We start from the raw sequence: 12,963 nt of genomic DNA on the forward strand, positions 1-12,963 counted from the left end.
CTAGTCAGATTCGTTAACCACTGCGCCCCTCAATACCTAAGGTTAGAGGCCCCGTTGTGGTGCAGTGGAAATGAATCTGACTAGGAACCATGAGGATGCAGTTTCGATCCCTGGCCTCAGTGGGTTAAGGATCTGGCGTTGCTGTGAGCTGTGGTGTAGGTTGAAGACGCGGCTCTGTTCCCGAGTTGCTGTAGCTGTGGCTGTGTCTGTTGCTCACAGCTACAGCTCTGATTTGACCCCTAGCCTGGGAACTTCTATATGCCATGGGTGTGGCCCTAAAAAGCAAAAAAAGAAAGAAAGAAAGAAAGAACCTAAGTAAGTAGTATCCGTGAGGACACAGGTTTGATCCTGGTCCTTGCTCAGTGGGTTAATGATCTGGTATTGCCATGAGCTATGGTGTAGGTCACAGACACAGCCCAGACCTGGCATTGCTGTGGCTAGGGTGTAGGCAATCAGCTGCAGCTCCAGTTTGACCCCTAGCCTGGGAACTTCCATAGGCCATGGGTGCAGCCCAGCCCTAAAATAAATAAATAAATAAATAAATACTGTTTTGTAACAATCAAAATCAGGGATATGGGAGTTCCCTGGTGGCCCAGTGGGTTAAGGATCCAGTGTTGTCACTGCTGTGGCACAGGTTCAGTCCCCAGCCTGAGAAATTCTGCATGTTGTGGGCATGGCCAAATAAATAAATAAAGAGGAATACTTTTAAAAAAAATCAAGGATGTTAACATTGACACATTATGATTTAATCCACTGTCCATACTCAAATATCATCAATGGTCCCAACAGTGCTATTTTTAGCTAGCCCTCCTCTCCCCTCATGATCCGATCCAAAATTATATGTCATTTTTTCTTGCCTTGTTTTTTAGTCTCTTTAACCTGGAACAGTTCCTCGTTCTTTCTTTATCTTTCTTGACCTTCACAGGTTTTTTTTTTTGTCTTTTTTTGTTTTTGTTTTTTTTTTGTCTTTATGCCTTTTCTAGGGCCGCTTCCCGCAGTGTATGGAGGTTCCCAGGCTAGGGGTCCAATCGGAGCTGTAGCTACCGGCCTATGCCAGAGCCACAGCAATGTGGGATCTGAGCCTTGTCTGTGACCTACACCACAGCTTACAGCAACGCCGGGTCCTTAACCCACTGAGCAAGGCCAGGGATCGAACCCGCAACCTCATGGTTCCTAGTCGGATTCATTAACCACTGCGCCACAACGGGAACTCCCTTGATCTTCCAAGTTTTAAGAAACACTAGCTAGCTCTTTTGCAGAATGTCCCTCAGTTCACTCATTTGATATTTTCTCATCGTTCAATGCAGGTTAAGTCTTTTGGACAGGAATACCACTGAAGTGTTGTTCCATAATTTGTTTAACCAATCTGATATTGTTGGAGATTTGCATTGTTTCAAATTTTTCTTCATGGTATAACTAATATTGTTTTTTTTTTTTCTTTTTAGGACCTCAACCATAGCATATGGAAGTTCTCAGGCTAGGGGTTGAATCAGAGCTGCAGCTGCCGGCTTACACCACAGCCACAGCAACAAGGGATCCAAGTCACATCTGTGAGCTACAACACAGCTCACCACAATGCTCCTTAACCTACTGAGCGAGGCCAGGGATCGAACCCACATCCTCATGGACAATAGTCGGATTTGTTTCCATTGAGCCACAACGGGAACTCCTATAACTAATATTGTGATCTTCATACATCCTGGTAGCCAAATGTTTGCAAACATTCTTACCTATTTCTTTAGGGTATATTTCTGGAAATGGAACTGCTATGATTAAGGGTTGTGTGTGTGTGTTTAAAATTTTTTGTTTTATGTTGCCAAATTGCCACCCTCCAGAGAGGCTGTGCCAGTTTACACTCCTTCCAAAATGAGTGAAAGGGGTGGTTTCTAGGAGACTTTGCCCAACACTGAATCCAAACAGTTTAAAGCATCCTGCTTTCGGCAGTCTGTACTTCTCACATTCATCTGTCTTCTCTTCCAATTTCTTGTATGTGACTAGTTGGTCCTAAGAGTTTAGAAGCTGCTGTTTATAGGCAGGGCTTTCGTGTCTTACTCATTTTTGTGGTCTTATTCCTCTCATGATGCCTAACTATGCTTTCCTATTTAAGGTCAAGGGAGTTCCCATTGTGGCACAGTGGTTAACGAATCTGACTAGGAACCATGAGGTTGCCAGTTTGATCCCTGGCCTCACTCAGCGGGTTAAGGATCTGGCGTTGCCGTGAGCTGTAGTGTAGATTGCAGACTCGGCTCGGATCCCGCGTTGCTGTGGCTCTGGCGTAGGCCGGTGGCTACAGCTCCGATTGGACCCCTAGCCTGGGAACCTCCATATGCTGCAGGAGCAGCCTTCGAAAAGGCAAAAAGACAAAAAAAAAAAGAGTCGAACGTCAAAGGACAGAAGTAACAATTAATGATGACACCTTATATGATTGGTAGATTATGCTCTGACATGTTAGACTACTAAAAATGTCATTTTTTTTCCTTTTCTTTTTTTTTAGGGCCACACGTGTGGCATATGGAGGTTCCCAGTTTAGGGGTCCAATACAAGTTGCAGCCGCCAGCCTACACCACAGCCACAGCAACATCAGATCCGATCCACGTCTGCAACCTGTACCACAGCTCAAGGCAACACTGGATCCTTAACCCACTGAGCGAGGCCAGGGATCGAACCCGAATCCTCATAGTTCCTATTTGGATTTGTTTCCACTACGCCACGACGTTAACTCCTTTTTTTTTTTTTCTCTTCATTTTTTTTTCTATCTGCACCCATGGCACATGGAACTTCTAGGGTCAGGGATCTAATCCAAGCTGCACCTGCAACCTATGCTACAGCTTCAGCAACACTGGATCCTTAACCCATGGCACTGGGCCCAGGATCGAACCAGTGCCTCCACAAGCTGGATCATTAACCCACTGCACCACAGGGGCAACTCCTAAAAATGTCATTAACATTAGCATCCTAAAGTCCAACAACCAGAGTCCCTACCAGCCCGGGAGCAGTCCGGCCTTTTACCAGTCCCCATTCCCAGGACTCTTGCGAGCCCAGAAGGATCTTTTCATCTTGTCCATGTGGATCCCACACATCCTCTTCCCTCAGCCGTCAGCACTGCAACGACCGCTCTGGGCTTCTCGTCTCCTCTCTTGCCCTTGCTCTAGGAGCTTCTCTGGACTACTGCCAGTCATCTTCTTCTTTTTTTTTGCTTTTTAGGGCTGCACCTGTGGCATATGGATGTTCCCAGACTAGGGGTCGAGTCAGAGCTGCAGCTGCTGGCCTACACCACAGCCACAGCAATGCAGGATCCGAGCTGCGTCTGTGGACCTCCACCACAGCTTACGGCAACGCCAGATCCTTAACCCACTGAGCGAGGCCAGGGATCCAACCCACATCTTCATGGATCTTAGTCGGGTTCCTTAACCACTGAGCCATGAAGGGAACTCCACCACTTAGCCAAATGTTTTTAAGGTTCATATACATTGTAACACGTATCAATATTTCATTACTTTTGTGGCTGAACAATATTCCATTATATGGATACACCACAATTTTTTTATCCATTAATCTGCTGAGGGACATTTGAATTGTTTCCATCTTTTGACCGTTGTGATAGTACTGCTATGCACATTTGTGTATAAGTTTTTGTGTGAACATAAGTTTTCAATTCTTGGGGTATATACATAGGAATGGAACTGCTGGGTCATATGTTAATTCTGTTTAACTTTTTTAGGAACTCAGAATTTTTTTTTTAAAGGAAAGGAAAAAAGAACGTTAAAAAAAATCAAGAGCAATGGACCAGTTCTATATTTTGGCTGTTTTGATATTGTGCAAGTATATGCATTTGTCTAAATGCATATACTATCAAAGAGAGTGAATTTGTATTTTACTGTACATAAATTTAAAAGATAGATGACAAAAAGAAAAAAGATACTTATCAACTCTTTTTTTTTTCTTTTTATTAGCTCTTAAAAAAAATCATCATCTCATCGTTATGGCAAAAGATTGGCCATGATAAAAAAATGTTCAGGAGTTCCCGTTGTGGCTCAGTGGTTAGCGAATCCGACTAGGAACCATGAGGTTGCGGGTTCAATCCCTGGCCTTGCTCAGTGGGTTAAGGACCCGGCGTTACCGTGAGCTGTCGTGTAAGTTGCAGATGCAGCTCAGATCCAGTGTTGCTGTGGCTCTGGCATAGGCCAGTAGCTACAGCTCCAACTCAACTCCTAGGCTTGGAACCTCCATATGCTGTAGGAGCAGCCCAAGAAATGGCAAAAAACAAAACAAACAAACAAACAAAAAAACAAAAAAACCACCTCATCAGGAGTTCCCGTTGTAGCACAGTGGAAACTAATCTGACTAGCATCCATGAGGATGCAGGTTCAATCCCTGGCCTTGCTCAGTGGGTTAAGGATCTGGCCTTGCTGTGAGCTGTGGTGTTGGTCATGCACAGGACTTGGATCTGGCATTGCTGTGGCAGAGGTGTAGGCTGGTGGCTACAGCTCCGATTTGACCCCTAGCCTGGCAACTTCCATATGCCTCGGGTGTGGCCCTCAAAAGACAAAAAAAGAAAAAGAAAAAAAAAGTGTTCATTAGCGAACAACTAGTTAAAGAAGTTATGGTCCAGCCATTTAATGGAATGGATGTGCTTGGTCCTTTTTTATTTTTTAGGGCCATACCTGGGGCATATGTAGGTTCCCAGGCTAGGGGTAGAATTGGAGCTGTAGCCACTGGCCTGCACCAGAGCCACGGCAATGCAGGATCCAAGCCAAGTCTGCAACCTATACCACAGCTCACAGCAACGCCAGATCCTTAACACACTGAGCGAGGTCAGGGATCGAACTCGCAACCTCATGGTTCCTAGTTGGATTTGTTTCCGCTGTGCCATGATGGGAACTCCTGTTTGGTCCTTAATAAAAAGGAGCTAACCATCTCCCTACCTTCTCTGAAACACAGAGGGGCCAGATACAACCTGGAGAAGAGGGAATTCTTGTTGTGGAGCTTGAGGTTTAAGTAACAGAGACTTTCTGTGACCCAATACCAACTTCATGAGCAGAATTCCCTCTGTAGCATATGGGGACTGTTTGTGTTGTTTCGAGTGATCTAGCACACTCATGGCCTCACTATTTTTAATTAATTTAATTTAATTTTGTTTCATTGCATTTCATTTTATTCTTTTATCTTTTGTCTTTTTAGGGCTGTGCCCATGGCATATGGAAGTCCCAGGCTAGGGGTCGAATCAGAGCTGGAACCTGCCCGCCTAGGCCACAGCCACAGCAAAGCCAGATCCAAGCCTTATCTGCTACCTACACCACAGTTCACCGCAACACCAGATCCTTAACCCACTGAGGAAGGCCAGGGATCGAAGCTGCTTCCTCAAGGACATTAGTCAGTTTGATTACCATTGAGCCAAAACAGGAACTCCTCTCATTTCATTTTTATTATCTATTTTTTCATTTTTTGGCTGCCCTGAGGCATACGGAGTTCCTGTGCCAGGGATTCCAGGAATCAGATCTGAGCCACAAGTATGATCTATGCCACATCTGCAGCAATGCCAGATCCTTTAACTCACTGTGGCAGGCCAGGGATTGAACCTGTGTCCTGGCACTGCAGAGACGCCGGATTCCTGTTGTGCCACAGCAGGAACTCCTCATGGTCTCATTTTAGATCACAAATGTGGAACCTGAGTCACTTTTGCCACTTAGGAGGCTGCAGCTCTCCAGACTTCATGCTAGATGGCATCCTCTCTCCATGGAGGAGACTATGACAGCTCCTCAAAATGAGTGCCTCAACCTGCTGGTTCACAAACAGGCTTATATCTATGGCAGCAACCCAGGCCTTTGCTCAAACAGCAGAGAATTAAGCTGCTACAAATTAGATACTATATTCTATCTTACGTAGTTGTCAAAAAGGCAAGTGCAAAGCATTACTTTTTTTTCCTTTTCTTTTTAGGGCTGCATCTGTGACATATGGAAGTTACAGGGCTAGGAGTCAAATTGGAGCTGCAGCTGCCAGCCTACACCACAGCCACAGCAGTGCTGGATTCTTAACCCACTGAGCGAGGCCAGGGATCAAACCTGCATCTTCATGGACACTGTGTCGGGTTCTTAACCCACTGAGCCACAATGGGAACTCTGAAAACCATTACATTTTTAAAACTTTGAGTATTTGTTAGATTCCATTTAGCATATAACCGACTAGCTAAGACTTCAAGAATGGAGCATGTATGCCCTCCTTTTATTGGGTCAATTAAATAGTCATATACTCACAGAGACCTATCTTAGGACAGTGAAAGCTTCATATTAAGGTCTCAAAGATAATTAGGCTCACAGTCTCTAGAGCAAGAGAGATTTCATGTTATTGCAGCATTAAGGTCGAAGTTGCTAGAGCATTCTGACCTATGAGTCATCGGTTTTTTAAGTCTCCTAACATTGCAAATCCAGCTCACCTCCTTTTTCTAAATTCTAGAATTTAGAAGCAATTCTAGAATTCCTGTCATGGCTCAGTGGTTAATCGAACCCAACTAATATCCATGAGGATGCAGGTTTGGTCCCTGGCCTTACTCAGTGGGTTAAGGATCTGGCATTGCCGTGAGCTGTGGTGTAGGTCACAAACATGGCTCAGATCCTGCATTGCTGTGGCTGTGGTGTAGGCCAGCGGCTATAGCTCCAATTCGACCCGCAGCCCGAGAACCACCATATGCCATATGCGGACCTAAAAAGACAAAAGACGGAAAAAAAAAAAAAAAAGCAATTCTAGGACTTCTCTGATGGTTCAGTGGGTTAAGGATCTAGTGTCATTGCTGAGGCTTGGATCACTAGTGTGGTGTGGGTTTGATCCCTGGCCTGGGAATTTTTGCACAATGTGGATTTTTTTTTTAAAGAAAAAAAAAGGTAAAAAAAAAGGGGGGGAAGCAAGAGTTTTCACTGTGGCACAGTGGGTTAAGGGTCTGGCATTATATTTGTGGTGGCACAGGTTTGATTCCTAGTCTGTGGGTTAAGGACCTGGTGTTGCCATGAGGCATAGGTCACAGCTATGGCTTGGATTTGATCCCTGACCTGGGAACTTCCATGCTGTGGGTATGGCCAAAAAGGAAAAAAAAAAGAAAAAAGAGAAAAGAAAAAAAAGAAGAAGAATCAGCAATTCTACCTTTGCTTTCAAGATTTTATCCCCATTTCCACTGTAAGCTACCATGTTCAAATGAATGACCTTGGCTTTGGTGATGTCATCGCCTGATAGATGTTAGTCATCAAAAGACCATCAGTGATGGTTTGGATTCTTTCCTTATCCATATTAACAGAAAATCACTGGCTTTTAAGTAAATTACTAGAACATAGTCTGTTTTTCCTCCTTCCATCCTGAATTAATTTTTATGCTTTTGCTGTGTAATTTCCTTACCAATTTGGACATTTTTCTGACATCTAAATCTATCTGATTGCTTCGCACTGAACCGAACAAAAAATGTCCAGCTTTCTGTGTGCCCTTTTTGGAGTAAATCGCTTGTGTTTAGGAAAGTCTGAAAAACAAATTGAAATTGGTCTGCTTAGTTATCCTGAAAATTGTGTAATTGGCTTAACTGTTGGACTGATTGCAGGAGACAGCTGGATTTGAGGATGGAGGTTCAGTCAGGTGTCTGGAAGTTCCAAGGATTGTGAGAGATTGTCCATGGCTTTCTGCTGACATTAACCTCTGATACCAGGAGGCCAGTCTCCCCTACTTTTCCCTTGTCATCTCTGATTTGGCAGCGATGTAGGAATTTTGACAGTTAACTAGCACACAATAACTAGCACCCAGAAGCCTAGGTTGGGGCTGTGTCATGGCACATTTGCTCTGAGTCAGCAAATATTGACCAATAGACACTGTGTGTAAGGAAATTACTAGGTTCTATAGAGCATGGAATCAAAAGATGAAAAAGACACGTTTCAGGCCTTTTAGCAGGGAAGGCAGACACTTACCTAAATAACTAGCCTTGCCACCGATTACCCAGTGACATAATTCTCTCAGGCTCAGTTTCCTTTGTATGCAATGGAGGCACCATCTTTGTAATAATTCAGGGCCTAAGTAAGCCTCCTGTGAGGACCGTCCTAACAGAATTTAGCCCCAGGAAGGCACGCTTTCCCTCTCACTAAAGAAGACGGTGTTAAACTGCTTGTAGTGGCAGGAGCATGGAGATCCCTTGTGGCTGGAATCTTTTTTTTAGGCCAGTGCCCACAGCATGCTGGAAGTTCCTGGGCCAGGGCCCCAGCCCCAGCAGTGACAATGCCAGATCCTTAATCTGCTGTGCCACCAGGGAACTCAGGGAATCTTTTTTCTGAACTTGTAGTTCAGGTGACCCTATAAAGTCTTGTTACCAAGCTGGACATTTCGATGTGTGAAGGTCATTAGCATCTGGCAACACCAGGGTGAATCCTCCCAACAGACTGAATATGATCGGCCAGTTTCTCTCTCTCTCTTTTTTTTTTTTAGGGCTGCACCTGTGGTATATGGAAGTTCCTAGGCTAGAGGTTGAATCAGAGTTGCAGCTGCCAGCCTCCACCACAGCCACAGCCATGCCAGATTGGAGCCACCTCTGGGACCTACATCACAGCTCATGGCAACACCAGATCCTTAACCCACTGAGTGAGACCAGGGATCAAACCTGCATCCTCATGGATGCTAGTTGGGTTGATTTCTGCTGAGCCATGACAGGGACTCCAGCCAGTTTTTCCTGAAAGCAAAGGCTGCTTCGGTCTCATGTGCCCCTTGGAGGTTGGATTTTTCCAAAGTGTGATATTTCTACTACTACTCACATTTCAGAATTTTTTTGGTTAAGATAATAGAAGTTTTTAATTAATTAATTAATTTATTTATTTACTTATTTATTTATTTTAGGGCTGCATCCGCAGCGTATGGAGGTCCCCAGGCTAGGGGTTGAATAGGAGCTGTAGCCTCTGGCCTACACCATGGCCACAGCAATGCCAGGTATGATCCATGTCTGCAACCTACACCACAGCTTCTGGCAACGCTTGATCCTTAACCCACTGAGTGACCTGTGTCCTCATGGATGCTAGTCAGGTTTGTTTCCACTGAGCCACAATGGGAACTCCAATAGAAGTTTTTGTTTGTTTGTTTTTAAATCAACTTGTAAAGAAAAATGTTATGTAAAGGGAAGAACAGTAGGTAGTCTACAGCATGGCAACTTTTTTATGAAATGGAAAATGTTACTTTTAAATTTTTTTTTTTGTCTTTTTGCCATTTCTTGGGCCGCTCCCGCGGCATATGGAGGTTCCCAGGCTAGGGGTTGAATCGGAGCTGTAGCCACCGGCCTATGCCAGAGCCACAGCAACGCAGGATCCGAGCCGCGTCTGCAACCTACACCACAGCTCACGGCAACGCCGGATCCTTAACCCACTGAGCAAGGGCAGGGATCGAACCTGCAACCTCATGGTTCCTAGTCGGATTCATTAACCACTGCGCTACAACGGGAACTCCTTAATTTTAAAAAATTTTATTATAGTTGATTTACAATGTTCTGTCAATTTCTGCTGTATAGCAAAGTGACCCAGTTATACACACACACACACACACACACACACACACACACACATTCCTTTTCTCACATTATCCTCCATCATGTTCCATCACCAAGGATGGCAAAAATTTTAAGGTCAAATTTGGGCACCATTGGGTCCATCAATGGAGGGGCTTTTGGGAGGGGAAGCAACATAACTGGAAACCTCACGATTCCAACCCTGCTATCAGCACTCATTTCTATCTCTTGGAATCTTCCCAGATGCCCGAAATCATTTCCTCTCTGTTTCCAAAGTCCTTTGTGTCTGTGTCCACAATGGTGAAACTGACAGCACTTGTGGCTTGAACCTCACCAGAACCCAGACTCGGACTTGAACCCACTGTTTTTAAATTAGAATCACTCACCTGGTGTCTGGACTTACTGAGGTTCAGGTTCTTTATGCCTCCTCGCAGAAGGAATTCAGCGAGAGACAAAGCGATGGGCGAAAAACAGATTTATTAAGATAGCACACTTGTGAGAGTTGCAAGCAGGCAGGCAAGGAGGCTCTGCCCTGAGGATCAGGAGGGATTACATCTTCATAATCCAAGGGGAAAAGACCGCTTCTTCCTCTTTCTTCAAATAGTAGCTCCTCCATGGTGTCTGGTTAGAGAGTATTTGACCCTATAAGGTCAAATAAACTAGGACTGCCCTGGTGCTTATTTGGCGGAAGGGTGGTCTTTAAACTCATGCCCTAGGTCTGAACCTGAATGCAGGCTTCACCCCACCCCTCACCCAACGAGCTTAGGCAAATCTCTAAGCGCTACTAGTCCAGCAAGTTTGCCTCGTTCTGATGGCTTTCTTGAGCAATTATAACTTACAGTGATCTCCCAAAGTTCCCTAAGTTTCCCTCTCTATCTTTGGTCCCTTATTGGGACTTGTACAACTACCTGTGTAACTATCCTACTCCATCCATATCAGTGGTCCTTATTCTATTTTTATCTCAGGGGTTTGTTCGCAGTCTGCTTGCCTTCCTAGGGGTGAGTTCTCCTGGGAAGTCACTTTTGTGTTCCCTGCCATGCTTGGCACATAAAGGTAAACTTTGAAGGAGGAGAGAATATACGGGAGAATGAAAACACTGTCTCTCTGGAGTTCCCATCGTGGCTCAGTGGTTAACGAATCCGACTAGGAACCATGAGGTTGCAGGTTTGATCCCTGGCCTCGCTGGGTGGGTTAAGGATCTGGTGTTGCCGTGAGCTGTGGTGTGGGTCGCAGACTCGGCTCGGATCCTGAGTTGTGGCTGTGGTGTAGGCTGGTGGCTACAGCTCCGATTCGACCCCTAGCCTGGGAACCTCCATATGCCTCGGGAGGGGCCCAAGAAATGGCAAAAAGACAAAAAGACCAAAAAAAAAAAGACAAAAAAAGAAGAAAACACTGTCTCTCCTGACGTGAGGCAAGGAAAAGGCTGGAAACTCCAGCCCCAACACTAGAAAGCCAGTTCGATTATTCAAGCAAAAGCAGTCCATATTTTAGGACAAAGATAGGTTTGTGACTTTCCAGAATAGTTGATTTCTAGTTATGAGAACTCTGACGCAGAAAGAGAAGATTCCCTGTTTCCCTGTTTCTCTGGCATCTCCAGCTCAGCTGACCCTGACCCTGAGTGGATTTGGAAGTCACTATTTGTCTTGGGTGTATTCCCATCCCTCTCAAATTCAACCACCCTCTTTTTGGATTTCCACTCTTGCTCTCAGCCAGCAAGATTCCCAATTTACCGATTGATATTTAATAGACTCCTTTTCCTGAATCAAACCTGGGTTTTCAAGAGGACTGCAAGTCATGAATGCAGTTAATGGAAAGGAATGAAGCTTTCATGATGATGTTATGAACTGGAATGGAACCCTCCCCCCCTTGTATTAATCATTCAGCCTGATTATCCTTCTTACAAGACCATTTGAGTTCACTGCCAGGGCCATCAGCCAACCAGAACAACTGCAACCCAGTTCTGCCGGCCCGCCTGCTAACCAGAAATTAAGGGCCTAAATTCTGAGTCAGACTGCTAGGTTCAAATCCCAGTTCTTCTGCTCCTTCGTTGTGTGACCTTTGGCAAGTTATAAAACCTCTCTGAACCTTTATCTGTAAAGTGGAGCTATGTTTCCACCTCATCTGTTGTGTTTGGTGAAATTATCCATGTAAAGCACTTACGTAGCTTAGGACCTGGCCCACAGCTGGTGTCCAGAAAATCTAGCCATTATTATTCCATTCATGTATTGGAATATCTTATTTTCCTTATAGAGGCCCAGATACTTGAAGTATGGCTATTTATTTTGTAGACAGGATGTATTATCTGGTAGCAGAGAGAGAAGTCGATAGACTTTCATTTGCTGAGTGACCATGCTGAACCCACTTATTCTCTAAGGGTGTATTTTGCATCTATAAAATGAAGAGGAGGGTTGGGAAGGCAGGGATTTTCCAGGGTTGCAAACTCAATAGTCCATAAATTTTTCACATAGGTAAAAAATCACTGGTGATTTAGGCTGAGTATAAGACAATAGAGGACTTCCCACTGTGGCTCAATGGGTTAAGAACCTGACATAGTATCCATGAGGATACGAGTTCCATCCCTGACCTTGCTCAGTGGGTTAGAGATCCAGAGTTGCCACAAGCTGTGGTGTAGGTAGCACATGCAACTCAGATCCCGAGTTGCTGTGGCTGTGACGTAGGCCGGCAGCTGCACCCCTGATTTGACCCCTAGCCTAGAAGTTTCTATATGTGGTAGGTTTGGCCTTTAAAAAAAAAAAAAAAAAAGAAAAAGAAAAAGAGACAGTAAAGAGTAGTGGAGATTATGGTTAACTGTTGAGCTTTGTTAAAGTGTGGTCCATGGACCAGCAAGATTGACTGAAGCTTGGAGTTTGTTAGAAATGGCTGACTCTCAGGATCCACCTTGGACCAAATGAAACAGAAGCTGCATCTTAAGATCCCTTAGGTGATCTGTATGCACAAGAAAGTTTGAGAAGGCCTTTGTGGAGCACTAGCCATCTAAAGGTATTCAATTTTAGCCCACTGGTTGGTGAGCTCTGAGATACTGCCAGCTCTAGGATTCTGTCTGAGAGAGTCTTTCACTGTAAGTTAGGGCTCTGGGCAGGTGCACGTGTAAGCCAAGGCCAAGGCTGGGATGCTTCGAATAATTTCTTAGAGTGGAAGATGCCTGAGATGTCATCTGCTCTGCTCCCTGCCTTCCGACAAGCCAACTGTTATTGCCCCCACTTTGCAGACAAGACTTGTGAGGCCCAGGGAGACCCACTGACCCAAATGAAGATACAAGGAAGTGGTGGTGGTGGGTACACTCCACCAGGAAACAAGACAATCCTGCGCTGTTAAATCAGTGACCGTCCACGTTTCCAAGGCCTGGAGAGTCTATTCATTTCTTTGTTTTCTCCAGTGCACAATAATTGTTCTCCCTTTCTCTCTCTGGGCGCCTCCCTCCCACTTCC

This window comes from Phacochoerus africanus, chromosome 15 (assembly GCF_016906955.1).
Source record: "Phacochoerus africanus isolate WHEZ1 chromosome 15, ROS_Pafr_v1, whole genome shotgun sequence".
NCBI classification, from domain to species: domain Eukaryota; kingdom Metazoa; phylum Chordata; class Mammalia; order Artiodactyla; family Suidae; genus Phacochoerus; species Phacochoerus africanus.